The sequence below is a fragment of the Chiloscyllium plagiosum genome, unplaced genomic scaffold, assembly GCF_037043375.1.
Source record: "Chiloscyllium plagiosum isolate Xiang-an unplaced genomic scaffold, Cpla_swu_hap1 HiC_scaffold_38, whole genome shotgun sequence".
NCBI classification, from domain to species: domain Eukaryota; kingdom Metazoa; phylum Chordata; class Chondrichthyes; order Orectolobiformes; family Hemiscylliidae; genus Chiloscyllium; species Chiloscyllium plagiosum.
The window spans coordinates 35,084,607-35,111,241 of record NW_028270176.1 but is presented as its reverse complement, the minus strand read 5'-3'; the positions used below and the strand labels follow the sequence as shown (position 1 = coordinate 35,111,241).

The 26,635-nt window shown below is 59.8% G+C and overlaps 1 protein-coding gene across 3 annotated transcripts in view; it reads left to right on the top strand.

Annotated features, from left to right (window-relative positions):
- proser3 (proline and serine rich 3) overlaps nt 1–26,635 on the top strand; it is an 81,914-nt gene that overhangs the window by 22,594 nt on the left and 32,685 nt on the right. The window lies entirely within an intron of this gene.

The following is a 26,635-nucleotide window of genomic DNA, read 5'->3' as shown; positions in this document are numbered from 1 at the left end:
ACTCCCTCAGTTTCAGGGGCAGTGTGAGGGAGGTGTCTCTCCCTCAGTTTCATGAGCAGTGTGAGGGGGTGTCTCTCCCTCAGTTTCAGGAGCAGTGTGAGGTGGGTGTCCCTCCCTCAGTTTCAGGAGCAGTGTGAGGTGGGTGTCCCTCCCTCAGTTTCAGGAGCAGTGTTGGGGGGGTGTCACTCCCTCAGTTTCAGGGGCAGAGTGCGGGGGGGTGTCTCTCCCTCAGTTTCAGGGGCAGTGTGAGGAGGGGTGTCTCTCCCTCAGTTTCAGTAGCAGTGTGAGGGGGGGTGTCTCTCCCTCGGTTTCTGGAGCAGTGTGAGGTGGGTGTCCCTCCCTCAGTTTCAGGAGCAGTGTGAGGGGGGGGTGTCTCTCCCTCAGTTTCAGGGGCAGTGTGAGGTGGGTGTCCCTCCCTCAGTTTCAGGAGCAGTGTGAGGGTGGGTGTCACTCCCTCAGTTCCAGGGGCAGTGTGAGGGGGGGTGTCTCTCCCTCAGTTTCAGGAGCAGTGTGAGGTGGGTGACCCTCCCTCAGTTTCAGGGGCAGTGTGAGGGGGTGTCCCTCCCTCAGTTTCAGGAGCAGTGTGAGGTGGGTGTCACTCCCTCAGTTTCAGGAGCAGTGTGAGGTGGGTGTCCCACCCTCGGTTTCAGGAGCAGTGTGAGGTGGGTGTCCCTCCCACGGTTTCAGGAGCAGTGTGAGAGGGGGTGTCCCTCCCTCGATTTCAGGGGCAGTGTGCGGGGGGTGTCTCTCCCTCAGTTTCAGGAGCAGTGTGAGGGGGGGTGTCTCTCCCTCAGTTTCAGGAGCAGTGTGTGGTGGGTGTCTCTCCCTCAGTTTCAGGAGCATTGTGAGGGTGGGTGTCTCTCCCTCAGTTTCAGGAGCAGTGTGAGGTGGGTGTCACTCCCTCAGTTTCAGGAGCAGTGTGAGGGGGGGTGTCTCTCCCTCAGTTTCAGGAGCAGTGTGAGGCGGGGTGTCACTCCCTCAGTTTCAGGGCCAGTGTGAGGGGGTGTCTCTCCCTCAGTTTCAGGAGCAGTGTGAGGGGGGTGTCACTCCCTCAGTTTCAGGGGCAGTGTGATGGGGGGTGTCATTCCCTCAGTTTCAGGAGCAGTGTGAGGGGGGGTGTCACTCCCTCAGTTTCAGGAGCAGTGTGAGGTGGGTGTCACTCCCTCAGTTTCAGGGGCAGTGTGAGGGAGGTGTCTCTCCCTCAGTTTCAGGAGCAGTGTGTGGTGGGTGTCTCTCCCTCAGTTTCAGGAGCATTGTGAGGGTGGGTGTCTCTCCCTCAGTTTCAGGGGCAGTGTGATGGGGGGTGTCATTCCCTCAGTTTCAGGAGCAGTGTGAGGGGGGGTGTCACTCCCTCAGTTTCAGGAGCAGTGTGAGGGGGTGTCTCTCCCTCAGTTTCAGGAGCAGTGTGAGGTGGGTGTCCCTCCCTCAGTTTCAGGAGCAGTGTGAGGTGGGTGTCCCTCCCTCAGTTTCAGGAGCAGTGTTGGGGGGGTGTCACTCCCTCAGTTTCAGGGGCAGTGTGCGGGGGGGTGTCTCTCTCTCAGTTTCAGGGGCAGTGTGAGGAGGGGTGCCTCTCCCTCAGTTTCAGTAGCAGTGTGAGGGGGGGTGTCTCTCCCTCGGTTTCTGGAGCAGTGTGAGGTGGGTGTCCCTCCGTCAGTTTCAGGAGCAGTGTGAGGTGGGTGTCACTCCCTCAGTTTCAGGAGCAGTGTGAGGGGGGGGTGTCTCTCCCTCAGTTTCAGGAGCAGTGTGAGGTGGGGTGTCACTCCCTCAGTTTCAGGAGCAGTGTGAGGGGGGGTGTCTCTCCCTCAGTTTCAGGAGCAGTGTGAGGGGGGTGTCTCTCCCTCGGTTTCTGGAGCAGTGTGAGGTGGGTGTCCCTCCCGCAGTTTCAGGAGCAGTGTGAGGTGGGTGTCCCTCCCTCAGTTTCAGGAGCAGTGTGAGGGGGGGTGTCTCTCCCTCGGTTTCTGGAGCAGTGTGAGGTGGGTGTCCCTCCGTCAGTTTCAGGAGCAGTGTGAGGTGGGTGTCACTCCCTCAGTTTCAGGAGCAGTGTGAGGGGGGGGTGTCTCTCCCTCAGTTTCAGGAGCAGTGTGAGGTGGGGTGTCACTCCCTCAGTTTCAGGAGCAGTGTGAGGGGGGGTGTCTCTCCCTCAGTTTCAGGAGCAGTGTGAGGGGGGTGTCTCTCCCTCGGTTTCTGGAGCAGTGTGAGGTGGGTGTCCCTCCCGCAGTTTCAGGAGCAGTGTGAGGTGGGTGTCCCTCCCTCAGTTTCAGGAGCAGTGTGAGGGGGGGGTGTCTCTCCCTCAGTTTCAGGAGCAGTGTGAGGTGGGTGTCTCTCCCTCAGTTTCAGGAGCAGTGTGAGGGGGGGTGTCACTCCCTCAGTTTCAGGAGCAGTGTGAGGGGGGGTGTCACTCCCTCAGTTTCAGGAGCAGTGTGAGGTGGGTGTCTCTCCCTCAGTTTCAGGAGCAGTGTGAGGGGGTGTGTCTCTCCCTCAGTTTCAGGAGCAGTGTGAGGGGGGTGTCACTCCCTCAGTTTCAGGAGCAGTGTGAGGGGGTGTCTCTCCCTCAGTTTCAGGGGCAGTGTGAGGGGGTGTCTCTCCCTCAGTTTCAGGAGCAGTGTGAGGTGTGTGTCACTCACTCAGTTTCAGGGGCAGTGTGAGGGGGGGTGTCTCCCTCAGTTTCAGGGGCAGTGTGAGGGGGGGTGTCTCCCTCAGTTTCAGGGGCAGTGTGAGGTGGGTGTCACTCTCTCAGTTTCAGGGGCAGTGTGAGGGGGTGTCACTCCCTCAGTTTCAGGAGCAGTGTGAGGTGGGTGTCACTCCCTCAGTTTCAGGAGCAGTGTGAGGTGGGTGTCTCTCCCTCAGTTTCATGAGCAGTGTGAGGGGGGTGTCTCTCCCTCAGTTTCAGGAGCAGTGTGACGGGGGGTGTCACTCCCTCAGTTTCAGGAGCAGTGTGAGGTGGGTGTCCCTCCTTCAGTTTCAGGAGCAGTGTGAGGTGGGTGTCTCTCCCTCAGTTTCAGGAGCAGTGTGAGGTGGGTGTCCCTCCCTCAGTTTCAGGAGCAGTGTGAGGTGGGTGTCCCTCCCTCAGTTTCAGGAGCAGTGTTGGGGGGGTGTCACTCCCTCAGTTTCAGGGGCAGTGTGCGGGGGGGTGTCTCTCCCTCAGTTTCAGGGGCAGTGTGAGGGGGGGTGTCTCTCCCTCAGTTTCAGGAGCAGTGCGAGGTGGTTGTCACTCCCTCAGTTTCAGGGGCAGTGTGAGGGGGGGTGTCTCTCCCTCAGTTTCAGGAGCAGTGTGAGGTGGGTGTCTCTCCCTCAGTTTCAGGAGCAGTGTGAGGGGGATGTCACTCCCTCAGTTTCAGGAGCAGTGTGAGGTGGGTGTCTCTCCCTCAGTTTCAGGAGCAGTGTGAGGTGGGTGTCTCTCCCTCAGTTTCAGGAGCAGTGTGAGGGGGTGTGTCTCTCCCTCAGTTTCAGGAGCAGTGTGAGGGGGGTGTCACTCCCTCAGTTTCAGGAGCAGTGTGAGGGGGTGTCTCTCCCTCAGTTTCAGGGGCAGTGTGAGGGGGTGTCTCTCCCTCAGTTTCAGGAGCAGTGTGAGGTGTGTGTCACTCCCTCAGTTTCAGGGGCAGTGTGAGGGGGGGTGTCTCCCTCAGTTTCAGGGGCAGTGTGAGGTGGGTGTCACTCTCTCAGTTTCAGGAGCAGTGTGAGGTGGGTGTCACTCCCTCAGTTTCAGGAGCAGTGTGAGGTGGGTGTCCCTCCCTCAGTTTCAGGAGCAGTGTGAGGGGGGTGTCACTCCCTCAGTTTCAGGGGCAGTGTGATGGGGGGTGTCATTCCCTCAGTTTCAGGAGCAGTGTGAGGGGGGGTGTCACTCCCTCAGTTTCAGGAGCAGTGTGAGGTGGGTGTCACTCCCTCAGTTTCAGGGGCAGTGTGAGGGAGGTGTCTCTCCCTCAGTTTCATGAGCAGTGTGAGGGGGTGTCTCTCCCTCAGTTTCAGGAGCAGTGTGAGGTGGGTGTCCCTCCCTCAGTTTCAGGAGCAGTGTGAGGTGGGTGTCCCTCCCTCAGTTTCAGGAGCAGTGTTGGGGGGGTGTCACTCCCTCAGTTTCAGGGGCAGTGTGCGGGGGGGTGTCTCTCTCTCAGTTTCAGGGGCAGTGTGAGGAGCGGTGCCTCTCCCTCAGTTTCAGTAGCAGTGTGAGGGGGGGTGTCTCTCCCTCGGTTTCTGGAGCAGTGTGAGGTGGGTGTCCCTCCGTCAGTTTCAGGAGCAGTGTGAGGTGGGTGTCACTCCCTCAGTTCCAGGGGCAGTGTGAGGGGGGGTGTCTCTCCCTCAGTTTCAGGAGCAGTGTGAGGTGGGTGACCCTCCCTCAGTTTCAGGGGCAGTGTGAGGGGGGGTGTCACTCCCTCAGTTTCAGGAGCAGTGTGAGGGTGGGTGTCACTCCCTCAGTTTCAGGGGCAGTGTGAGGGGGTGTCCCTCCCTCAGTTTCAGGAGCAGTGTGAGGTGGGTGTCTCTCCCTCAGTTTCAGGAGCAGTGTGAGGGGGGGTGTCTCTCCCTCAGTTTCAGGAGCAGTGTGAGGGGGGGTGTCACTCCCTCAGTTTCAGGCGCAGTGTGAGGTGGGTGTCACTCCCTCAGTTTCAGGAGCAGTGTGAGGTGGGTGTCCCTCCCTCAGTTTCAGGAGCAGTGTGAGGTGGGTGTCTCTCGCTCAGTTTCAGGTGCAGTGTGAGGGGGGGTGTCTCCCTCAGTTTCAGGGGCAGTGTGAGGGAGGGTGTCTCTCCCTCAGTTTCAGGAGCAGTGTGAGGTGGGTGTCACTCCCTCAGTTTCAGGAGCAGTGTGAGGTGGGTGTCCCTCCCTCAGTTTCAGGAGCAGTGTGAGGTGGGTGTCTCTCGCTCAGTTTCAGGTGCAGTGTGAGGTGTGTGTCACTCCCTCAGTTTCAGGAGCAGTGTGAGGGGGGGGGTGTCTCTCCCTCAGTTTCAGGAGCAGTGTGAGGTGGGGTGTCACTCCCTCAGTTTCAGGAGCAATGTGAGGGGGGGGTGTCTCTCCCTCAGTTTCAGGAGCAGTGTGAGGGGGGTGTCTCTCCCTCGGTTTCTGGAGCAGTTTTAGGTGGGTGTCCCTCCTGCAGTTTCAGGAGCAGTGTGAGGTGGGTGTCCCTCCCTCAGTTTCAGGAGCAGTGTGAGGGGGGGGTGTCTCTCCCTCAGTTTCAGGAGCAGTGTGAGGGGGGGTGTCACTCCCTCAGTTTCAGGAGCAGTGTGAGGTGGGTGTCCCTCCCTCAGTTTCAGGAGCAGTGTGAGGTGGGTGACCCTCCCTCAGTTTCAGGAGCAGTGTGAGGGGGGGTGTCCCTCCCTCAGTTTCAGGGGCAGTGTGAGGGGGGTGTCCCTCCCTCAGTTTCAGGAGCAGTGTGAGGTGGGTGTCACTCCCTCAGTTTCAGGAGCAGTGTGAGGTGGGTGTCCCACCCTCGGTTTCAGGAGCAGTGTGAGGTGGGTGTCCCTCCCTCGGTTTCAGGAGCAGTGTGAGAGGGGGTGTCCCTCCCTCGGTTTCAGGGGCAGTGTGCGGGGGGTGTCTCTCCCTCAGTTTCAGGAGCAGTGTGAGGGGGGGTGTCTCTCCCTCAGTTTCAGGAGCAGTGTGTGGTGGGTGTCTCTCCCTCAGTTTCAGGAGCATTGTGAGGGTGGGTGTCTCTCCCTCAGTTTCAGGAGCAGTGTGAGGTGGGTGTCACTCCCTCAGTTTCAGGAGCAGTGTGAGGGGGGGTGTCTCTCCCTCAGTTTCAGGAGCAGTGTGAGGCGGGGTGTCACTCCCTCAGTTTCAGGGCCAGTGTGAGGGGGTGTCTCTCCCTCAGTTTCAGGAGCAGTGTGAGGGGGGTGTCACTCCCTCAGTTTCAGGGGCAGTGTGATGGGGGGTGTCATTCCCTCAGTTTCAGGAGCAGTGTGAGGTGGGTGTCACTCCCTCAGTTTCAGGAGCAGTGTGAGGTGGGTGTCCCTCCCTCAGTTTCAGGAGCAGTGTGAGGGGGGTGTCACTCCCTCAGTTTCAGGGGCAGTGTGATGGGGGGTGTCATTCCCTCAGTTTCAGGAGCAGTGTGAGGGGGGGTGTCACTCCCTCAGTTTCAGGAGCAGTGTGAGGTGGGTGTCACTCCCTCAGTTTCAGGGGCAGTGTGAGGGAGGTGTCTCTCCCTCAGTTTCATGAGCAGTGTGAGGGGGTGTCTCTCCCTCAGTTTCAGGAGCAGTGTGAGGTGGGTGTCCCTCCCTCAGTTTCAGGAGCAGTGTGAGGTGGGTGTCCCTCCCTCAGTTTCAGGAGCAGTGTTGGGGGGGTGTCACTCCCTCAGTTTCAGGGGCAGTGTGCGGGGGGGTGTCTCTCTCTCAGTTTCAGGGGCAGTGTGAGGAGCGGTGCCTCTCCCTCAGTTTCAGGGGCAGTGTGAGGGGGGGTGTCACTCCCTCAGTTTCAGGAGCAGTGTGAGGGTGGGTGTCACTCCCTCAGTTTCAGGGGCAGTGTGAGGGGGTGTCCCTCCCTCAGTTTCAGGAGCAGTGTGAGGGGGGGGTGTCTCTCCCTCAGTTTCAGGAGCAGTGTGAGGTGGGGTGTCACTCCCTCAGTTTCAGGAGCAGTGTGAGGGGGGGTGTCTCTCCCTCAGTTTCAGGAGCAGTGTGAGGGGGGTGTCTCTCCCTCGGTTTCTGGAGCAGTGTGAGGTGGGTGTCCCTCCCGCAGTTTCAGGAGCAGTGTGAGGTGGGTGTCTCTCGCTCAGTTTCAGGAGCAGTGTGAGGGGGGGTGTCTCTCCCTCGGTTTCTGGAGCAGTGTGAGGGAGGGTGTCTCTCCCTCAGTTTCAGGAGCAGTGTGAGGTGGGTGTCACTCCCTCAGTTTCAGGAGCAGTGTGAGGGGGGGGGTGTCTCTCCCTCAGTTTCAGGAGCAGTGTGAGGTGGGGTGTCACTCCCTCAGTTTCAGGAGCAGTGTGAGGGGGGGTGTCTCTCCCTCAGTTTCAGGAGCAGTGTGAGGGGGGTGTCTCTCCCTCGGTTTCTGGAGCAGTGTGAGGTGGGTGTCCCTCCCGCAGTTTCAGGAGCAGTGTGAGGTGGGTGTCCCTCCCTCAGTTTCAGGAGCAGTGTGAGGGGGGGGTGTCTCTCCCTCAGTTTCAGGAGCAGTGTGAGGTGGGTGTCTCTCCCTCAGTTTCAGGAGCAGTGTGAGGGGGGGTGTCACTCCCTCAGTTTCAGGAGCAGTGTGAGGGGGGGTGTCACTCCCTCAGTTTCAGGAGCAGTGTGAGGTGGGTGTCTCTCCCTCAGTTTCAGGAGCAGTGTGAGGGGGTGTGTCTCTCCCTCAGTTTCAGGAGCAGTGTGAGGGGGGTGTCACTCCCTCAGTTTCAGGAGCAGTGTGAGGGGGTGTCTCTCCCTCAGTTTCAGGGGCAGTGTGAGGGGGTGTCTCTCCCTCAGTTTCAGGAGCAGTGTGAGGTGTGTGTCACTCACTCAGTTTCAGGGGCAGTGTGAGGGGGGGTGTCTCCCTCAGTTTCAGGGGCAGTGTGAGGGGGGGTGTCTCCCTCAGTTTCAGGGGCAGTGTGAGGTGGGTGTCACTCTCTCAGTTTCAGGGGCAGTGTGAGGGGGTGTCACTCCCTCAGTTTCAGGAGCAGTGTGAGGTGGGTGTCACTCCCTCAGTTTCAGGAGCAGTGTGAGGTGGGTGTCTCTCCCTCAGTTTCATGAGCAGTGTGAGGGGGGTGTCTCTCCCTCAGTTTCAGGAGCAGTGTGACGGGGGGTGTCACTCCCTCAGTTTCAGGAGCAGTGTGAGGTGGGTGTCCCTCCTTCAGTTTCAGGAGCAGTGTGAGGTGGGTGTCTCTCCCTCAGTTTCAGGAGCAGTGTGAGGTGGGTGTCCCTCCCTCAGTTTCAGGAGCAGTGTGAGGTGGGTGTCCCTCCCTCAGTTTCAGGAGCAGTGTTGGGGGGGTGTCACTCCCTCAGTTTCAGGGGCAGTGTGCGGGGGGGTGTCTCTCCCTCAGTTTCAGGGGCAGTGTGAGGGGGGGTGTCTCTCCCTCAGTTTCAGGAGCAGTGCGAGGTGGTTGTCACTCCCTCAGTTTCAGGGGCAGTGTGAGGGGGGGTGTCTCTCCCTCAGTTTCAGGAGCAGTGTGAGGTGGGTGTCTCTCCCTCAGTTTCAGGAGCAGTGTGAGGTGGGTGTCACTCCCTCAGTTCCAGGGGCAGTGTGAGGGGGGGTGTCTCTCCCTCAGTTTCAGGAGCAGTGTGAGGTGGGTGACCCTCCCTCAGTTTCAGGGGCAGTGTGAGGGGGGGTGTCACTCCCTCAGTTTCAGGAGCAGTGTGAGGGTGGGTGTCACTCCCTCAGTTTCAGGGGCAGTGTGAGGGGGTGTCCCTCCCTCAGTTTCAGGAGCAGTGTGAGGTGGGTGTCTCTCCCTCAGTTTCAGGAGCAGTGTGAGGGGGGGTGTCTCTCCCTCAGTTTCAGGAGCAGTGTGAGGGGGGGTGTCACTCCCTCAGTTTCAGGCGCAGTGTGAGGTGGGTGTCACTCCCTCAGTTTCAGGAGCAGTGTGAGGTGGGTGTCCCTACCTCAGTTTCAGGAGCAGTGTGAGGTGGGTGTCTCTCGCTCAGTTTCAGGTGCAGTGTGAGGGGGGGTGTCTCCCTCAGTTTCAGGGGCAGTGTGAGGGAGGGTGTCTCTCCCTCAGTTTCAGGAGCAGTGTGAGGTGGGTGTCACTCCCTCAGTTTCAGGAGCAGTGTGAGGTGGGTGTCCCTCCCTCAGTTTCAGGAGCAGTGTGAGGTGGGTGTCTCTCGCTCAGTTTCAGGTGCAGTGTGAGGTGTGTGTCACTCCCTCAGTTTCAGGAGCAGTGTGAGGTGTGTGTCACTCCCTCAGTTTCAGGAGCAGTGTGAGGGGGGGGGTGTCTCTCCCTCAGTTTCAGGAGCAGTGTGAGGTGGGGTGTCACTCCCTCAGTTTCAGGAGCAATGTGAGGGGGGGGTGTCTCTCCCTCAGTTTCAGGAGCAGTGTGAGGGGGGTGTCTCTCCCTCGGTTTCTGGAGCAGTTTTAGGTGGGTGTCCCTCCTGCAGTTTCAGGAGCAGTGTGAGGTGGGTGTCCCTCCCTCAGTTTCAGGAGCAGTGTGAGGGGGGGGTGTCTCTCCCTCAGTTTCAGGAGCAGTGTGAGGGGGGGTGTCACTCCCTCAGTTTCAGGAGCAGTGTGAGGTGGGTGTCCCTCCCTCAGTTTCAGGAGCAGTGTGAGGTGGGTGACCCTCCCTCAGTTTCAGGAGCAGTGTGAGGGGGGGTGTCCCTCCCTCAGTTTCAGGGGCAGTGTGAGGGGGGTGTCCCTCCCTCAGTTTCAGGAGCAGTGTGAGGGGGGGTGTCCCTCCCTCAGTTTCAGGGGCAGTGTGAGGTGGGTGTCCCTCCCTCAGTTTCAGGGGCAGTGTGAGGGGGGTGTCCCTCCCTCAGTTTCAGGAGCAGTGTGAGGGGGGGTGTCTCTCCCTCAGGTTCAGGAGCAGTGAGACGAGGGGGGGGGGGGTGTCACTCCCTCAGTTTCAGGAGCAGTGTGAGGTGGGTGTCTCTCCCTCAGTTTCAGGAGCAGTGTGAGGGGGGGTGTCCCTCCTTCGGTTTCAGGGGCAGTGTGAGGGGGGTGTCTCTCCCTCAGTTTCAGGAGCAGTGTGAGGTGGGTGTCTCTCCCTCAGTTTCAGGAGCAGTGTGAGGGGGGGTGTCACTCCCTCAGTTTCAGGAGCAGTGTGAGGGGGGGTGTCACTCCCTCAGTTTCAGGAGCAGTGTGAGGTGGGTGTCTCTCCCTCAGTTTCAGGAGCAGTGTGAGGGGGTGTGTCTCTCCCTCAGTTTCAGGAGCAGTGTGAGGGGGTGTCTCTCCCTCAGTTTCAGGGGCAGTGTGAGGGGGTGTCTCTCCCTCAGTTTCAGGGGCAGTGTGAGGGGGGGTGTCTCCCTCAGTTCCAGGGGCAGTGTGAGGGGGGGTGTCTCTCCCTCAGTTTCAGGAGCAGTGTGAGGTGTGTGTCACTCCCTCAGTTTCAGGAGCAGTGTGAGGGGGGGTGTCTCCCTCAGTTCCAGGGACAGTGTGAGGGGGGGTGTCTCTCCCTCAGTTTCAGGAGCAGTGTGAGGTGGGTGACCCTCCCTCAGTTTCAGGGGCAGTGTGAGGGGGGGTGTCACTCCCTCAGTTTCAGGAGCAGTGTGAGGGTGGGTGTCACTCCCTCAGTTTCAGGGGCAGTGTGAGGGGGTGTCCCTCCCTCAGTTTCAGGAGCAGTGTGAGGTGGGTGTCTCTCCCTCAGTTTCAGGAGCAGTGTGAGGGGGGGTGTCTCTCCCTCAGTTTCAGGAGCAGTGTGAGGGGGGGTGTCACTCCCTCAGTTTCAGGAGCAGTGTGAGGGAGGGTGTCTCTCCCTCAGTTTCAGGAGCAGTGTGAGGTGGGTGTCACTCCCTCAGTTTCAGGAGCAGTGTGAAGGGGGGTGTCTCTCGCTCAGTTTCAGGTGCAGTGTGAGGGGGTGTCACTCCCTCAGTTTCAGGAGCAGTGTGAGGTGTGTGTCACTCCCTCAGTTTCAGGAGCAGTGTGAGGGGGGGGGTGTCTCTCCCTCAGTTTCAGGAGCAGTGTGAGGTGGGGTGTCACTCCCTCAGTTTCAGGAGCAATGTGAGGGGGGGTGTCTCTCCCTCAGTTTCAGGAGCAGTGTGAGGGGGGTGTCTCTCCCTCGGTTTCTGGAGCAGTGTGAGGTGGGTGTCCCTCCCGCAGTTTCAGGAGCAGTGTGAGGTGGGTGTCCCTCCCTCAGTTTCAGGAGCAGTGTGAGGGGGGGGTGTCTCTCCCTCAGTTTCAGGAGCAGTGTGAGGGGGGGTGTCACTCCCTCAGTTTCAGGAGCAGTGTGAGGTGGGTGTCCCTCCCTCAGTTTCAGGAGCAGTGTGAGGTGGGTGACCCTCCCTCAGTTTCAGGGGCAGTGTGAGGGGGGTGTCCCTCCCTCAGTTTCAGGAGCAGTGTGAGGGGGGGTGTCACTCCCTCAGTTTCAGGAGCAGTGTGAGGTGGGTGTCCCTCCCTCAGTTTCAGGAGCAGTGTGAGGTGGGTGTCCCTCCCTCAGTTTCAGGGGCAGTGTGAGGGGGGTGTCCCTCCCTCAGTTTCAGGAGCAGTGTGAGGGGGGGGGGGGGGGGGGGGTGTCCCTCCCTCCCTCCCTCAGTTTCAGGAGCAGTGTGAGGTGGGTGTCCCTCCCTCAGTTTCAGGAGCAGTGTGAGGGGGGGTGTCCCTCCCTCGGTTTCAGGGGCAGTGTGGAGGGGGTGTCTCTCCCTCAGTTTCAGTAGCAGTGTGAGGGGGTGTCTCTCCCTCAGGTTCAGGAGCAGTGTGAGGTGGGTGACCCTCCCTCAGTTTCAGGGGCAGTGTGAGGGGGTGTGTCACTCCCTCAGTTTCAGGAGCAGTGTGAGGGTGGGTGTCACTCCCTCAGTTTCAGGGGCAGTGTGAGGGGGTGTCCCTCCCTCAGTTTCAGGAGCAGTGTGAGGTGGGTGTCTCTCCCTCAGTTTCAGGAGCAGTGTGAGGGGGGGTGTCTCTCCCTCAGTTTCAGTAGCAGTGTGAGGGGGGGTGTCACTCCCTCAGTTTCAAGCGCAGTGTGAGGTGGGTGTCACTCCCTCAGTTTCAGGAGCAGTGTGAGGTGGGTGTCCCTCCCTCAGTTTCAGGAGCAGTGTGAGGGGGGTGTCTCTCGCTCAGTTTCAGGTGCAGTGTGAGGGGGGGTGTCTCCCTCAGTTTCTGGGGCAGTGTGAGGGAGGGTGTCTCTCCCTCAGTTTCAGGAGCAGTGTGAGGTGGGTGTCTCTCGCTCAGTTTCAGGTGCAGTGTGAGGGGGGGTGTCTCCCTCAGTTTCAGGGGCAGTGTGAGGGAGGGTGTCTCTCCCTCAGTTTCAGGAGCAGTGTGAGGTGGGTGTCACTCCCTCAGTTTCAGGAGCAGTGTGAGGTGGGTGTCCCTCCCTCAGTTTCAGGAGCAGTGTGAGGTGGGTGTCTCTCGCTCAGTTTCAGGTGCAGTGTGAGGGGGTGTCACTCCCTCAGTTTCAGGAGCAGTGTGAGGTGTGTGTCACTCCCTCAGTTTCAGGAGCAGTGTGAGGGGGGGGGTGTCTCTCCCTCAGTTTCAGGAGCAGTGTGAGGTGGGGTGTCACTCCCTCAGTTTCAGGAGCAATGTGAGGGGGGGTGTCTCTCCCTCAGTTTCAGGAGCAGTGTGAGGGGGGTGTCTCTCCCTCGGTTTCTGGAGCAGTTTTAGGTGGGTGTCCCTCCTGCAGTTTCAGGAGCAGTGTGAGGTGGGTGTCCCTCCCTCAGTTTCAGGAGCAGTGTGAGGGGGGGGTGTCTCTCCCTCAGTTTCAGGAGCAGTGTGAGGGGGGGTGTCACTCCCTCAGTTTCAGGAGCAGTGTGAGGTGGGTGTCCCTCCCTCAGTTTCAGGAGCAGTGTGAGGTGGGTGACCCTCCCTCAGTTTCAGGAGCAGTGTGAGGGGGGGTGTCCCTCCCTCAGTTTCAGGGGCAGTGTGAGGGGGGTGTCCCTCCCTCAGTTTCAGGAGCAGTGTGAGGGGGGGTGTCCCTCCCTCAGTTTCAGGGGCAGTGTGAGGTGGGTGTCCCTCCCTCAGTTTCAGGGGCAGTGTGAGGGGGGTGTCCCTCCCTCAGTTTCAGGAGCAGTGTGAGGGGGGGTGTCTCTCCCTCAGGTTCAGGAGCAGTGAGACGAGGGGGGGGGGGGTGTCACTCCCTCAGTTTCAGGAGCAGTGTGAGGTGGGTGTCTCTCCCTCAGTTTCAGGAGCAGTGTGAGGGGGGGTGTCCCTCCTTCGGTTTCAGGGGCAGTGTGAGGGGGGTGTCTCTCCCTCAGTTTCAGGAGCAGTGTGAGGTGGGTGTCTCTCCCTCAGTTTCAGGAGCAGTGTGAGGGGGGGTGTCACTCCCTCAGTTTCAGTAGCAGTGTGAGGGGGGGTGTCACTCCCTCAGTTTCAGGAGCAGTGTGAGGTGGGTGTCTCTCCCTCAGTTTCAGGAGCAGTGTGAGGGGGTGTGTCTCTCCCTCAGTTTCAGGAGCAGTGTGAGGGGGGTGTCACTCCCTCAGTTTCAGGAGAAGTGTGAGGGGGTGTCTCTCCCTCAGTTTCAGGGGCAGTGTGAGGGGGTGTCTCTCCCTCAGTTTCAGGAGCAGTGTGAGGTGTGTGTCACTCCCTCAGTTTCAGGGGCAGTGTGAGGGGGGGTGTCTCCCTCAGTTCCAGGGGCAGTGTGAGGGGGGGTGTCTCTCCCTCAGTTTCAGGAGCAGTGTGAGGTGTGTGTCACTCCCTCAGTTTCAGGAGCAGTGTGAGGGGGGGTGTCTCCCTCAGTTCCAGGGACAGTGTGAGGGGGGGTGTCTCTCCCTCAGTTTCAGGAGCAGTGTGAGGTGGGTGACCCTCCCTCAGTTTCAGGGGCAGTGTGAGGGGGGGTGTCACTCCCTCAGTTTCAGGAGCAGTGTGAGGGTGGGTGTCACTCCCTCAGTTTCAGGGGCAGTGTGAGGGGGTGTCCCTCCCTCAGTTTCAGGAGCAGTGTGAGGTGGGTGTCTCTCCCTCAGTTTCAGGAGCAGTGTGAGGGGGGGTGTCTCTCCCTCAGTTTCAGGAGCAGTGTGAGGGGGGGTGTCACTCCCTCAGTTTCAGGAGCAGTGTGAGGGAGGGTGTCTCTCCCTCAGTTTCAGGAGCAGTGTGAGGTGGGTGTCACTCCCTCAGTTTCAGGAGCAGTGTGAAGGGGGGTGTCTCTCGCTCAGTTTCAGGTGCAGTGTGAGGGGGTGTCACTCCCTCAGTTTCAGGAGCAGTGTGAGGTGTGTGTCACTCCCTCAGTTTCAGGAGCAGTGTGAGGGGGGGGGTGTCTCTCCCTCAGTTTCAGGAGCAGTGTGAGGTGGGGTGTCACTCCCTCAGTTTCAGGAGCAATGTGAGGGGGGGTGTCTCTCCCTCAGTTTCAGGAGCAGTGTGAGGGGGGTGTCTCTCCCTCGGTTTCTGGAGCAGTGTGAGGTGGGTGTCCCTCCCGCAGTTTCAGGAGCAGTGTGAGGTGGGTGTCCCTCCCTCAGTTTCAGGAGCAGTGTGAGGGGGGGGTGTCTCTCCCTCAGTTTCAGGAGCAGTGTGAGGGGGGGTGTCACTCCCTCAGTTTCAGGAGCAGTGTGAGGTGGGTGTCCCTCCCTCAGTTTCAGGAGCAGTGTGAGGTGGGTGACCCTCCCTCAGTTTCAGGGGCAGTGTGAGGGGGGTGTCCCTCCCTCAGTTTCAGGAGCAGTGTGAGGGGGGGTGTCACTCCCTCAGTTTCAGGAGCAGTGTGAGGTGGGTGTCCCTCCCTCAGTTTCAGGAGCAGTGTGAGGTGGGTGTCCCTCCCTCAGTTTCAGGGGCAGTGTGAGGGGGGTGTCCCTCCCTCAGTTTCAGGAGCAGTGTGAGGGGGGGGGGGGGGGGGGTGTCCCTCCCTCCCTCCCTCCCTCAGTTTCAGGAGCAGTGTGAGGTGGGTGTCCCTCCCTCAGTTTCAGGAGCAGTGTGAGGGGGGGTGTCCCTCCCTCGGTTTCAGGGGCAGTGTGGAGGGGGTGTCTCTCCCTCAGTTTCAGGAGCAGTGTGAGGGGGTGTCTCTCCCTCAGGTTCAGGAGCAGTGTGAGGTGGGTGTCCCTCCCTCAGTTTCAGGAGCAGTGTGAGGGGGGGTGTCCCTCCCTCGGTTTCAGGGGCAGTGTGGAGGGGGTGTCTCTCCCTCAGTTTCAGGAGCAGTGTGAGGGGGGTGTCACTCCCTCAGTTTCAGGGGCAGTGTGAGGGGGGGTGTCACTCCCTCAGTTTCAGGAGCAGTGTGAGGGGGGGTGTCACTCCCTCAGTTTCAGGAGCAGTGTGAGGGGGGGTGTCTCTCTCCCTGAGTTTCAGGGGCAGTGTGGGGGGGGGGGTGTCACACCCTCAGTTTCAGGAGCAGTGTGAGGTGGGTGTCACTCCCTCAGTTTCAGGAGCAGTGTGAGGGGGGGTGTCTCTCCCTCAGTTTCAGGAGCAGTGTGAGGGGTGGTGTCTCTCCCTCAGTTTCAGGAGCAGTGTTGGGGGGGTGTCACTCCCTCAGTTTCAGGGGCAGTGTGCGGGGGGGTGTCTCTCCCTCTGTTTCAGGAGCAGTGTGAGGGGCGGTGTCTCTCCCTCAGTTTCAGGAGCAGTGTGAGGTGGGTGTCACTCCCTCAGTTTCAGGAGCAGTGTGAGGTGGGTGTCCCTCCCTCAGTTTTAGGAGCAGTGTGAGGGGGAGTGTCTCTCCCTCAGTTTCAGGGGCACTGTGAGGGGGGGTGTCACTCCCTCAGTTTCAGGAGCAGTGTGAGGGGGTGTCTCTCCCTCAGTTTCAGGAGCAGTGCGAGGTGGGTGTCACTCCCTCAGTTTCAGGGGCAGTGTGAGGGGGGTGTCTCTCCCTCAGTTTCAGGAGCAGTGTGAGGTGGGTGTCTCTCCCTCAGTTTCAGGAGCAGTGTGAGGGGGGGTGTCACTCCCTCAGTTTCAGGAGCAGTGTGAGGGGGGGTGTCACTCCCTCAATTTCAGGAGCAGTGTGAGGTGGGTGTCTCTCCCTCAGTTTCAGGAGCAGTGTGAGGGGGTGTGTCTCTCCCTCAGTTTCAGGAGCAGTGTGAGGGGGGGTGTCACTCCCTCAGTTTCAGGGGCAGTGTGAGGGGGGGTGTCACTCCCTCAGTTTCAGGGGCAGTGTGAGGTGGGTGTCACTCCCTCAGTTTCAGGAGCAGTGTGAGGTGGGTGTCACTCCCTCAGTTTCAGGAGCAGTGTGAGGGGGGTGTCACTCCCTCAGTTTCAGGAGCAGTGTGAGGGGGTGTCTCTCCCTCAGTTTCAGGGGCAGTGTGAGGGGGTGTCTCTCCCTCAGTTTCAGGAGCAGTGTGAGGTGTGTGTCACTCCGTCAGTTTCAGGGGCAGTGTGAGGGGGGGTGTCTCCCTCAGTTTCAGGGGCAGTGTGAGGGGGGGTGTCTCCCTCAGTTTCAGGGGCAGTGTGAGGTGGGTGTCACTCTCTCAGTTTCAGGGGCAGTGTGAGGGGGTGTCACTCCCTCAGTTTCAGGAGCAGTGTGAGGTGGGTGTCACTCCCTCAGTTTCAGGAGCAGTGTGAGGTGGGTGTCACTCCCTCAGTTTCAGGAGCAGTGTGAGGTGGGTGTCACTCCCTCAGTTTCAGGGGCAGTGTGAGGGAGGTGTCTCTCCCTCAGTTTCATGAGCATTGTGAGGGGGTGTCTCTCCCTCAGTTTCAGGAGCAGTGTGAGGTGGGTGTCCCTCCCTCAGTTTCAGGAGCAGTGTGAGGTGGGTGTCCCTCCCTCAGTTTCAGGAGCAGTGTTGGGGGGGTGTCACTCCCTCAGTTTCAGGGGCAGAGTGCGGGGGGGTGTCTCTCCCTCAGTTTCAGGGGCAGTGTGAGGAGGGGTGTCTCTCCCTCAGTTTCAGTAGCAGTGTGAGGGGGGGTGTCTCTCCCTCGGTTTCTGGAGCAGTGTGAGGTGGGTGTCCCTCCCTCAGTTTCAGGAGCAGTGTGAGGGGGGGGTGTCTCTCCCTCAGTTTCAGGGGCAGTGTGAGGTGGGTGTCCCTCCCTCAGTTTCAGGAGCAGTGTGAGGGTGGGTGTCACTCCCTCAGTTCCAGGGGCAGTGTGAGGGGGGGTGTCTCTCCCTCAGTTTCAGGAGCAGTGTGAGGTGGGTGACCCTCCCTCAGTTTCAGGGGCAGTGTGAGGGGGTGTCCCTCCCTCAGTTTCAGGAGCAGTGTGAGGTGGGTGTCACTCCCTCAGTTTCAGGAGCAGTGTGAGGTGGGTGTCCCACCCTCGGTTTCAGGAGCAGTGTGAGGTGGGTGTCCCTCCCTCGGTTTCAGGAGCAGTGTGAGAGGGGGTGTCCCTCCCTCGGTTTCAGGGGCAGTGTGCGGGGGGTGTCTCTCCTTCAGTTTCAGGAGCAGTGTGAGGGGGGGGTCTCTCCCTCAGTTTCAGGAGCAGTGTGAGGCGGGGTGTCACTCCCTCAGTTTCAGGAGCAGTGTGAGGGGGGGTGTCTCTCCCTCAGTTTCAGGAGCAGTGTGTCGTGGGTGTCACTCCCTCAGTTTCAGGAGCAGTGTGAGGTGGGTGTCACTCCCTCAGTTTCAGGAGCAGTGTGAGGGGGGGTGTCTCCCTCAGTTTCAGGGGCAGTGTGAGGTGGGTGTCACTCTCTCAGTTTCAGGGGCAGTGTGAGGGGGTGTCACTCCCTCAGTTTCAGGAGCAGTGTGAGGTGGGTGTCACTCCCTCAGTTTCAGGAGCAGTGTGAGGTGGGTGTCACTCCCTCAGTTTCAGGAGCAGTGTGAGGTGGGTGTCACTCCCTCAGTTTCAGGGGCATTGTGAGGGGGGTGTCTCTCCCTCAGTTTCATGAGCAGTGTGAGGGGGGTGTCTCTCCCTCAGTTTCAGGAGCAGTGTGACGGGGGGTGTCACTCCCTGAGTTTCAGGAGCAGTGTGAGGTGGGTGTCCCTCCCTCAGTTTCAGGAGCAGTGTGAGGTGGGTGTCTCTCCCTCAGTTTCAGGAGCAGTGTGAGGTGGGTGTCCCTCCCTCAGTTTCAGGAGCAGTGTGAGGTGGGTGTCCCTCCCTCAGTTTCAGGAGCAGTGTTGGGGGGTTGTCACTCCCTCAGTTTCAGGGGCAGTGTGCGGGGGGGTGTCTCTCCCTCAGTTTCAGGGGCAGTGTGAGGGGGGGTGTCTCTCCCTCAGTTTCAGGAGCAGTGCGAGGTGGGTGTCACTCCCTCAGTTTCAGGGGCAGTGTGAGGGGGGGTGTCTCTCCCTCAGTTTCAGGAGCAGTGTGAGGTGGGTGTCTCTCCCTCAGTTTCAGGAGCAGTGTGAGGGGGATGTCACTCCCTCAGTTTCAGGAGCAGTGTGAGGTGGGTGTCTCTCCCTCAGTTTCAGGAGCAGTGTGAGGTGGGTGTCTCTCCCTCAGTTTCAGGAGCAGTGTGAGGGGTGTGTCTCTCCCTCAGTTTCAGGAGCAGTGTGAGGGGGGTGTCTCTCCCTCAGTTTCAGGAGCAGTGTGAGGGGGTGTCTCTCCCTCAGTTTCAGGGGCAGTGTGAGGGGGTGTCTCTCCCTCAGTTTCAGGAGCAGTGTGAGGTGTGTGTCACTCCCTCAATTTCAGGGGCAGTGTGAGGGAGGGTGTCTCCCTCAGTTTCAGGGGCAGTGTGAGGTGGGTGTCACTCTCTCAGTTTCAGGAGCAGTGTGAGGTGGGTGTCACTCCCTCAGTTTCAGGAGCAGTGTGAGGTGGGTGTCCCTCCCTCGGTTTCAGGAGCAGTGTGAGGGGGGTGTCACTCCCTCAGTTTCAGGGGCAGTGTGATGGGGGGTGTCATTCCCTCAGGTTCAGGAGCAGTGTGAGGGGGGGTGTCACTCCCTCAGTTTCAGGAGCAGTGTGAGGTGGGTGTCACTCCCTCAGTTTCAGGGGCAGTGTGAGGGAGGTGTCTCTCCCTCAGTTTCATGAGCAGTGTGAGGGGGTGTCTCTCCCTCAGTTTCAGGAGCAGTGTGAGGTGGGTGTCCCTCCCTCAGTTTCAGGAGCAGTGTGAGGTGGGTGTCCCTCCCTCAGTTTCAGGAGCAGTGTTGGGGGGGTGTCACTCCCTCAGTTTCAGGGGCAGTGTGCGGGGGGGTGTCTCTCAGTTTCAGGGGCAGTGTGAGGAGGGGTGCCTCTCCCTCAGTTTCAGTAGCAGTGTGAGGGGGGGTGTCTCTCCCTCGGTTTCTGGAGCAGTGTGAGGTGGGTGTCCCTCCGTCAGTTTCAGGAGCAGTGTGAGGTGGGCGTCACTCCCTCAGTTCCAGGGGCAGTGTGAGGGGGGGTGTCTCTCCCTCAGTTTCAGGAGCAGTGTGAGGTGGGTGACCCTCCCTCAGTTTCAGGGGCAGTGTGAGGGGGGGTGTCACTCCCTCAGTTTCAGGAGCAGTGTGAGGGTGGGTGTCACTCCCTCAGTTTCAGGGGCAGTGTGAGGTGGGTGTCTCTCCCTCAGTTTCAGGAGCAGTGTGAGGTGGGTGTCTCTCCCTCAGTTTCAGGAGCAGTGTGAGGGGGGGTGTCTCTCCCTCAGTTTCAGGAGCAGTGTGAGGGGGGGTGTTACTCCCTCAGTTTCAGGAGCAGTGTGAGGGTGGTTGTCACTCCCTCAGTTTCAGGGGCAGTGTGAGGGGGGGTGTCTCTCCCTCAGTTTCAGGAGCAGTGTGAGGTGGGTGACCCTCCCTCAGTTTCAGGGGCAGTGTGAGGTGGGGTGTCCCTCCCTCAGTTTCAGGAGCATTGTGAGGTGGGTGTCACTCCCTCAGTTTCAGGGGCAGTGTGAGGGGGTGTCCCTCCCTCAGTTTCAGGAGCAGTGTGAGGGGGGTGTCACTCCCTCAGTTTCAGGGGCAGTGTGAGGGGGGGTGTCATTCCCTCAGTTTCAGGAGCAGTGTGAGGGGGGGTGTCACTCCCTCAGTTTCAGGAGCAGTGTGAGGGGAGGTGTCTCTCTCCCTCAGTTTCAGGGGCAGTGTGAGGGGGGGTGTCACTCCCTCAGTTTCAGGAGCAGTGTGAGGGGGGGTGTCACTCCCTCAGTTTCAGGAGCAGTGTGAGGGGGGGTGTCTCTCCCTCAGTTTCAGGAGCAGTGTGTGGCGGGTGTCACTCCCTCAGTTTCAGGGGCAGTGTGAGGGGGGTGTCACTCCCTCAGTTTCAGGAGCAGTGTGAGGGGGGGTGTCACTCCTTCAGTTTCAGGAGCAGTGTGAGGGGGGGGGTGTCACTCCCTCAGTTTCAGGAGCAGTGTGAGGGGGGGTGTCTCTCCCTCAGTTTCAGGAGCAGTGTGAGGGGGGGTGTCTCTCCCTCAGTTTCAGGAGCAGTGTGAGGGAGGGTGTCTCTCCCTCAGTTTCAGGAGCAGTGTGAGGTGGGTGTCACTCCCTCAGTTTCAGGAGCAGTGTGAGGGGGGGTGTCTCTCCCTAAGTTTCAGGAGCAGTGTGAGGGTGGGTGTCACTCCCTCAGTTCCAGGGGCAGTGTGAGGGGGGGTGTCTCTCCCTCAGTTTCAGGAGCAGTGTGAGGTGGGTGACCCTCCCTCAGTTTCAGGGGCAGTGTGAGGGGGTGTCCCTCCCTCAGTTTCAGGAGCAGTGTGAGGTGGGTGTCACTCCCTCAGTTTCAGGAGCAGTGTGAGGTGGGTGTCACTCCCTCAGTTTCAGGAGCAGTGTGAGGTAGGTGTCCCTCCCTCAGTTTTAGGAGCAGTGTGAGGGGGGGTGGCTCTCCCTCAGTTTCAGGGGCACTGTGAGGGGGGGTGTCACTCCCTCAGTTTCAGGAGCAGTGTGAGGGGGTGTCACTCCCTCAGTTTCAGGAGCAGTGCGAGGTGGGTGTCACTCCCTCAGTTTCAGGGGCAGTGTGAGGGGGGGTGTCTCTCCCTCTGTTTCAGGAGCAGTGTGAGGGGGGGTGTCTCTCCCTCTGTTTCAGGAGCAGTGTGAGGGGGGGTGTCTCTCCCTCAGTTTCAGGAGCAGTGTGAGGTGGGTGTCTCTCCCTCAGTTTCAGGAGCAGTGTGAGGGGGGGTGTCACTCCCTCAGTTTCAGGAGCAGTGTGAGGGGGGGTGTCACTCCCTCAGTTTCAGGAGCAGTGTGAGGGGGGGTGTCACTCCCTCAGTTTCAGGAGCAGTGTGAGGTGGGTGTCTCTCCCTCAGTTTCAGGAGCAGTGTGAGGGGGTGTGTCTCTCCCTCAGTTTCAGGAGCAGTGTGAGGGGGGTGTCACTCCCTCAGTTTCAGGAGCAGTGTGAGGGGGTGTCTCTCCCTCAGTTTCAGGGGCAGTGTGAGGGGGTGTCTCTCCCTCAGTTTCAGGAGCAGTGTGAGGTGTGTGTCACTCCCTCAGTTTCAGGGGCAGTGTGAGGGGGGGTGTCTCCCTCAGTTTCAGGGGCAGTGTGAGGTGGGTGTCACTCTCTCAGTTTCAGGGACAGTGTGAGGGGGTGTCACTCCCTCAGTTTCAGGAGCAGTGTGAGGTGGGTGTCACTCCCTCAGTTTCAGGAGCAGTGTGAGGTGGGTGTCACTCCCTCAGTTTCAGGAGCAGTGTGAGGTGGGTGTCACTCCCTCAGTTTCAGGGGCAGTGTGAGGGAGGTGTCTCTCCCTCAGTTTCATGAGCATTGTGAGGGGGTGTCTCTCCCTCAGTTTCAGGAGCAGTGTGAGGTGGGTGTCCCTCCCTCAGTTTCAGGAGCAGTGTGAGGTGGGTGTCCCTCCCTCAGTTTCAGGAGCAGTGTTGGGGGGGTGTCACTTCCTCAGTTTCAGGGGCAGTGTGCGGGGGGGTGTCTCTCCCTCAGTTTCAGGGGCAGTGTGAGGAGGGGTGTCTCTCCCTCAGTTTCAGTAGCAGTGTGAGGGGGGGTGTCTCTCCCTCGGTTTCTGGAGCAGTGTGAGGTGGGTGTCCCTCCCTCAGTTTCAGGAGCAGTGTGAGGTGGGTGTCCCTCCCTCAGTTTCAGGAGCAGTGGGAGGGGGGGGTGTCTCTCCCTCAGTTTCAGGAGCAGTGTGAGGGTGGGTGTCACTTCCTCAGTTTCAGGGGCAGTGTGAGGGGGGGTGTCTCTCCCTCAGTTTCAGGAGCAGTGTGAGGTGGGGTGTCTCTCCCTCAGTTTCAGGGGCAGTGTGAGGGGGTGTCCCTCCCTCAGTTTCAGGAGCAGTGTGAGGTGGGTGTCCCTCCCGCAGTTACAGGAGCAGTGTGAGGTGGGTGTCCCTCCCTCAGTTTCAGGAGCAGTGTGAGGGGGGGTGACCCTCCCTCAGTTTCAGGGGCAGTGTGAGGAGGTGTCCCTCCCTCAGTTTCAGGAGCAGTGTGAGGTGGCTGTCACTCCCTCAGTTTCAGGAGCAGTGTGAGGTGGGTGTCCCTCCCTCAGTTTCAGGAGCAGTGTGAGGGGGGGTGTCACTCCCTCAGTTTCAGGGGCAGTGTGAGGGGGGTGTCACTCCCTCAGTTTCAGGAGCAGTGTGAGGGGGGGTGTCACTCCTTCAGTTTCAGGAGCAGTGTGAGGGGGGGGGTGTCACTCCCTCAGTTTCAGGAGCAGTGTGAGGGGGGGTGTCTCTCCCTCAGTTTCAGGAGCAGTGTGAGGGGGAGTGTCTCTCCCTCAGTTTCAGGAGCAGTGTGAGGGAGGGTGTCTCTCCCTCAGTTTCAGGAGCAGTGTGAGGTGGGTGTCACTCCCTCAGTTTCAGGAGCAGTGTGAGGGGGGGTGTCTCTCCCTCAGTTTCAGGAGCAGTGTGAGGGTGGGTGTCACTCCCTCAGTTCCAGGGGCAGTGTGAGGGGGGGTGTCTCTCCCTCAGTTTCAGGAGCAGTGTGAGGTGGGTGACCCTCCCTCAGTTTCAGGGGCAGTGTGAGGGGGTGTCCCTCCCTCAGTTTCAGGAGCAGTGTGAGGTGGGTGTCACTCCCTCAGTTTCAGGAGCAGTGTGAGGTGGGTGTCACTCCCTCAGTTTCAGGAGCAGTGTGAGGTGGGTGTCCCTCCCTCAGTTTTAGGAGCAGTGTGAGGGGGGGTGGCTCTCCCTCAGTTTCAGGGGCACTGTGAGGGGGGGTGTCACTCCCTCAGTTTCAGGAGCAGTGTGAGGGGGTGTCACTCCCTCAGTTTCAGGAGCAGTGCGAGGTGGGTGTCACTCCCTCAGTTTCAGGGGCAGTGTGAGGGGGGGTGTCTCTCCCTCAGTTTCAGGAGCAGTGTGAGGTGGGTGTCTCTCCCTCAGTTTCAGGAGCAGTGTGAGGGGGGGTGTCACTCCCTCAGTTTCAGGAGCAGTGTGAGGGGGGGTGTCACTCCCTCAGTTTCAGGAGCAGTGTGAGGTGGGTGTCTCTCCCTCAGTTTCAGGAGCAGTGTGAGGGGGTGTGTCTCTCCCTCAGTTTCAGGAGCAGTGTGAGGGGGGTGTCACTCCCTCAGTTTCAGGAGCAGTGTGAGGGGGGTGTCACTCCCTCAGTTTCAGGAGCAGTGTGAGGGGGTGTCTCTCCCTCAGTTTCAGGGGCAGTGTGAGGGGGTGTCTCTCCCTCAGTTTCAGGAGCAGTGTGAGGTGTGTGTCACTCCCTCAGTTTCAGGGGCAGTGTGCGGGGGGGTGTCTCCCTCAGTTTCAGGGGCAGTGTGAGGTGGGTGTCACTCTCTCAGTTTCAGGGGCAGTGTGAGGGGGTGTCACTCCCTCAGTTTCAGGAGCAGTGTGAGGTGGGTGTCACTCCCTCAGTTTCAGGAGCAGTGTGAGGTGGGTGTCACTCCCTCAGTTTCAGGAGCAGTGTGAGGTGGGTGTCACTCCCTCAGTTTCAGGGGCAGTGTTAGGGAGGTGTCTCTCCCTCAGTTTCATGAGCAGTGTGAGGGGGTGTCTCTCCCTCAGTTTCAGGAGCAGTGTGAGGTGGGTGTCCCTCCCTCAGTTTCAGGAGCAGTGTGAGGTGGGTGTCCCTCCCTCAGTTTCAGGAGCAGTGTTGGGGGGGTGTCACTCCCTCAGTTTCAGGGGCAGTGTGCGGGGGGGTGTCTCTCCCTCAGTTTCAGGGGCAGTGTGAGGAGGGGTGTCTCTCCCTCAGTTTCAGTAGCAGTGTGAGGGGGGGTGTCTCTCCCTCGGTTTCTGGAGCAGTGTGAGGTGGGTGTCCCTCCCTCAGTTTCAGGAGCAGTGTGAGGTGGGTGTCCCTCCCTCAGTTTCAGGAGCAGTGGGAGGGGGGGGGTGTCTCTCCCTCAGTTTCAGGAGCAGTGTGAGGGTGGGTGTCACTTCCTCACTTTCAGGGGCAGTGTGAGGGGGGGTGTCTCTCCCTCAGTTTCAGGAGCAGTGTGAGGGGGGGTGTCTCTCCCTCAGTTTCAGGGGCAGTGTGAGGGGGTGTCCCTCCCTCAGTTTCAGGAGCAGTGTGAGGTGGGTGTCCCTCCCGCAGTTACAGGAGCAGTGTGAGGTGGGTGTCCCTCCCTCAGTTTCAGGAGCAGTGTGAGGGGGGGTGACCCTCCCTCAGTTTCAGGGGCAGTGTGAGGGGGTGTCCCTCCCTCAGTTTCAGGAGCAGTGTGAGGTGGCTGTCACTCCCTCAGTTTCAGGAGCAGTGTGAGGTGGGTGTCCCTCCCTCAGTTTCAGGAGCAGTGTGAGGGGGGGTGTCACTCCCTCAGTTTCAGGAGCAGTGTGAGGGGGGGTGTCTCTCCCTCAGTTTCAGGAGCAGTGTGAGGGGGGGTGTCTCTCCCTCAGTTTCAGGAGCAGTGTGAGGGGGGGTGTCTCTCCCTCAGTTTCAGGAGCAGTGTGAGGGGGGTGTCTCTCCCTCGGTTTCTGGAGCAGTGTGAGGTGGGTGTCCCTCCCGCAGTTTCAGGAGCAGTGTGAGGTGGGTGTCCCTCCCTCAGTTTCAGGAGCAGTGTGAGGGGGGGGTGTCTCTCCCTCAGTTTCAGGAGCAGTGTGAGGGTGGGTGTCACTTCCTCAGTTTCAGGGGCAGTGTGAGGGGGGGTGTCTCTCCCTCAGTTTCAGGAGCAGTGTGAGGTGGGTGTCACTCCCTCAGTTTCAGGGGCAGTGTGAGGGGGGGTGTCACTCCCTCAGTTTCAGGGGCAGTGTGAGGTGGGTGTCCCTCCCTCAGTTTCAGGAGCAGTGTGAGGGGGGGTGTCTCTCCCTCAGTTTCAGGAGCAGTGTGACGGGGGGTGTCACTCCCTCAGTTTCAGGGGCAGTGTGAGGGGGGGTGTCTCTCCCTCAGTTTCAGGAGCAGTGTGTGGTGGGTGTCACTCCCTCAGTTTCAGGAGCAGTGTGAGGTGGGTGTCACTCCCTCAGTTTCAGGAGCAGTGTGAGGGGGAGTGTCACTCCCTCAGTTTCAGGAGCAGTGTGAGGGGGGGTGTCACTCCCTCAGTTTCAGGAGCAGTGTGAGGGGGGGTGTCTCTCCCTCAGTTTCAGGAGCAGTGTGAGGGAGGGTGTCTCTCCCTCAGTTTCAGGAGCAGTGTGAGGTGGGTGTCACTCCCTCAGTTTCAGGAGCAGTGTGAGGTGGGTGTCACTCCCTCAGTTTCAGGAGCAGTGTGAGGGGGGGTGTCACTCCCTCAGTTTCAGGAGCAGTGTGAGGGGGGGTGTCACTCCCTCAGTTTCAGGAGCAGTGTGAGGTGGGGTGTCTCTCCCTCAGTTTCAGGAGCAGTGTGAGGTGGGGTGTCTCTCCCTCAGTTTCAGGAGCAGTGTGAGGGAGGGTGTCTCTCCCTCAGTTTCAGGAGCAGTGTGAGGTGGGTGTCACTCCCTCAGTTTCAGGAGCAGTGTGAGGGGCGGTGTCTCTCCCTCAGTTTCAGGAGCAGTGTGAGGGGGGGTGTCACTCCCTCAGTTTCAGGAGCAGTGTGAGGTGGGGTGTCTCTCCCTCAGTTTCAGGAGCAGTGTGAGGTGGGGTGTCTCTCCCTCAGTTTCAGGAGCAGTGTGAGGGAGGGTGTCTCTCCCTCAGTTTCAGGAGCAGTGTGAGGTGGGTGTCACTCCCTCAGTTTCAGGAGCAGTGTGAGGGGGGGTGTCTCTCCCTCAGTTTCAGGAGCAGTGTGAGGGGGGGTGTCTCTCCCTCGGTTTCTGGAGCAGTGTGAGGTGGGTGTCCCTCCCTCAGTTTCAGGAGCAGTGTGAGGTGGGTGTCCCTCCCTCAGTTTCAGGAGCAGTGGGAGGGGGGGGTGTCTCTCCCTCAGTTTCAGGAGCAGTGTGAGGGTGGGTGTCACTTCCTCAGTTTCAGGGGCAGTGTGAGGGGGGGTGTCTCTCCCTCAGTTTCAGGAGCAGTGTGAGGGGGGGTGTCTCTCCCTCAGTTTCAGGGGCAGTGTGAGGGGGTGTCCCTCCCTCAGTTTCAGGAGCAGTGTGAGGTGGGTGTCCCTCCCGCAGTTACAGGAGCAGTGTGAGGTGGGTGTCCCTCCCTCAGTTTCAGGAGCAGTGTGAGGGGGGGTGACCCTCCCTCAGTTTCAGGGGCAGTGTGAGGGGGTGTCCCTCCCTCAGTTTCAGGAGCAGTGTGAGGTGGCTGTCACTCCCTCAGTTTCAGGAGCAGTGTGAGGTGGGTGTCCCTCCCTCAGTTTCAGGAGCAGTGTGAGGGGGGGTGTCACTCCCTCAGTTTCAGGAGCAGTGTGAGGGGGGGTGTCTCTCCCTCAGTTTCAGGAGCAGTGTGAGGGGGGGTGTCTCTCCCTCAGTTTCAGGAGCAGTGTGAGGGGGGGTGTCTCTCCCTCAGTTTCAGGAGCAGTGTGAGGGGGGTGTCTCTCCCTCGGTTTCTGGAGCAGTGTGAGGTGGGTGTCCCTCCCGCAGTTTCAGGAGCAGTGTGAGGTGGGTGTCCCTCCCTCAGTTTCAGGAGCAGTGTGAGGGGGGGGTGTCTCTCCCTCAGTTTCAGGAGCAGTGTGAGGGTGGGTGTCACTTCCTCAGTTTCAGGGGCAGTGTGAGGGGGGGTGTCTCTCCCTCAGTTTCAGGAGCAGTGTGAGGTGGGTGTCACTCCCTCAGTTTCAGGGGCAGTGTGAGGGGGGGTGTCACTCCCTCAGTTTCAGGGGCAGTGTGAGGTGGGTGTCCCTCCCTCAGTTTCAGGAGCAGTGTGAGGGGGGGTGTCTCTCCCTCAGTTTCAGGAGCAGTGTGAGGGGGGGTGTCACTCCCTCAGTTTCAGGGGCAGTGTGAGGGGGGGTGTCTCTCCCTCAGTTTCAGGAGCAGTGTGTGGTGGGTGTCACTCCCTCAGTTTCAGGAGCAGTGTGAGGTGGGTGTCACTCCCTCAGTTTCAGGAGCAGTGTGAGGGGGGGTGTCACTCCCTCAGTTTCAGGAGCAGTGTGAGGGGGGGTGTCACTCCCTCAGTTTCAGGAGCAGTGTGAGGGGGGGTGTCTCTCCCTCAGTTTCAGGAGCAGTGTGAGGTGGGGTGTCTCTCCCTCAGTTTCAGGAGCAGTGTGAGGGAGGGTGTCTCTCCCTCAGTTTCAGGAGCAGTGTGAGGTGGGTGTCACTCCCTCAGTTTCAGGAGCAGTGTGAGGGGCGGTGTCTCTCCCTCAGTTT